The sequence below is a fragment of the Leucoraja erinacea genome, chromosome 9 (assembly GCF_028641065.1).
Source record: "Leucoraja erinacea ecotype New England chromosome 9, Leri_hhj_1, whole genome shotgun sequence".
Lineage (NCBI taxonomy): Eukaryota > Metazoa > Chordata > Chondrichthyes > Rajiformes > Rajidae > Leucoraja > Leucoraja erinaceus.
In genome coordinates this window covers 64,881,227-64,883,365 of record NC_073385.1, presented here as the reverse complement: position 1 = coordinate 64,883,365, position 2,139 = coordinate 64,881,227, and the positions used below count along the sequence as shown (strand labels likewise).

The following is a 2,139-nucleotide window of genomic DNA, read 5'->3' as shown; positions in this document are numbered from 1 at the left end:
TGGGTGACGTCACGGGTCGAGACTCTTATTGGTGTCAATGTCATTTAGATGTGTTAGTGTTATTTATTGGATGGGATACACATCATGAAATAGAATCAGACATGTGCAATAGGGAACATGGAGAGTCAATCATGCCACTTTAATTAATTTGTTTCTGTATGTAGATGCTACCTGACCTGCTGGTTTTAGCATTCTTTTATTTCAGATTTCCAGCAAATGCTGTATTCTGTTTCACAGTTCCAGCGTTGTTTATAATTTCTCTCCTCTCGTTTGGCATATCTCGTGCATACCTCCAGATAGATCATCTCCAATTTACAAGCTGCTGCCTCCAGCCCATCACAGTCATTCTCTCTGAAGGTAGACACAAAGAGCTGGAGTAACTCCATGGGACAGGCAGCATCAAAGGTACTAGAGGAGCTCCCTCTATAATCTTTGGGCAGCATCTCTAGAGAGAGGTTTCTGGTCGAGACCCTTCTTCAGAACTTGACCCTGGGTGTAGTCACCCTACACTGACCCCCACACTGACCCTGGGTGTGGACACCTCATTGTCCAGTGACCCTGGCCCTGGTCACCCCACACTGACCCTGGGTGTGGACACCTCATTGTCCAGTGACCCTGGGCCTGGTCACCCCACACTCTGACCAAATGACCCAATGCCTGGTCACCCCACACTGACCAAATGACCCAATGCCTGGTCACCCCACACTGACCCCCTCCCCCAGCGTCAAAAAGAGCATAAAGATTTAAACCAGCATCTGCAGTCCTTTCATAAGTACACATAAAGATGTTGGGCCGCGCTTCCCAGCCAAAAGCGGGCGCCCGCCAGTGCCGCCAGTCCCGACGAGGATGGGATTCGAACCCACGCGTGCAGAGCACAATGGATTAGCAGTCCATCGCCTTAACCACTCGGCCACCTCGTCCGCGGTGCCCAGGCGCCGAGTGCGCGCCTCATCACCGCCGCCCCGGGACCGGGACCGTGGCCGCGCGTGCGCAGTGGGTGGCGCCATCGCACCTCCACTCGCCCTCTTGCAGCCATGCAGAGTGAGAGAGAGAGACAGAGAGTGCACTGCTCATGCTCTGTTTTACACACACACACACACACACACACAGCCAATGCACCAAGGGCACAAATATGCAATGCATGCACATTGCGCTGCAGCTGCACGTCCAATAAAACCTGATAAAAAAAAGTACACAAATGGTGGAAGCACTTAGCAGCTGGGGGGAGGCTGAAGGTTTAGGAAGGAACTGCAGGTGCTGGTTTACACTGAAGATTGGCACAAAATGCTGGAGTAAGTCAGGCAGCACCTCTGGAGAGAAGGAATGGGTGACGTTTCAGTTCGAGACCTGGTTCACTGCTGTGCAATTCATCGCTTCTGGAGAGGGAGTGAACTAGGGCCCCATAAGGGGAAAGGTTATGAGCAAACTTTAGAGATACAGCGCGTAAACAGGCCCTTCGGCCCACTTAGTCCACGCCTATCGCTGCGTCACTGTAGCAGACCTGTCACTAAGGTCTCCGGGTGAAAGACTTAAGATGTGTTTTCATTTTGTATGTTAAAAACCCACTTGAGAACCATGGGCGATTTAAAAATTTTACAGCCAGATTTATCACTTCTGAAACTTTTTAGATGCCAAAGGAATCAAGAAAAAACACAAATAATGCCTTAGTTGATGAAATGCAGCGAGCAAACGGCCAATGTTCGCCAAGCACTTTGGCTGTTGTCCCTTCAGCTCTCGCCGTTCAACTGTCTCCCATCATTTCTCCTCACTTTTGGAATTCTGAAGTATGCTAAATGTCTCTCACGCTTATCCTGATTTCGATAATTATTTACAGCGCAAAAATTGACAATTTCGGCAGGTTTTAACGGGCCCACTACGCTGGAAACAATAGTAAGTGCCTACCTGCAGTTCACCGCGTGTACTACACTTGGAGTAGCGTAGCAACAGTACGGGTCATAGGTCGTGACCCGACTGCCGTGCAACCTCCCTATATGTTCTGGATGAATCTATTGCAGGAGTAACATTGGTCACTTACAGCGCCAGAGATCCACGTTTGATCCTGACAAAGGGTGCTATCCATACGGAGTTTGTACATTCACACTGTGACCGCGTGGGTTTCCTCCGAGTGTTCCGGTTTCT

General features: G+C 49.9%; 1 non-coding gene across 1 annotated transcript; it reads right to left on the bottom strand.

Annotated features, from left to right (window-relative positions):
- Positions 1-838: 838 nt before the first annotated feature.
- Positions 839-920, bottom strand: trnas-gcu (transfer RNA serine (anticodon GCU)). Its single transcript has one exon. It is a non-coding gene; the product is annotated as a tRNA-Ser (tRNA).
- Positions 921-2,139: the final 1,219 nt, after the last annotated feature.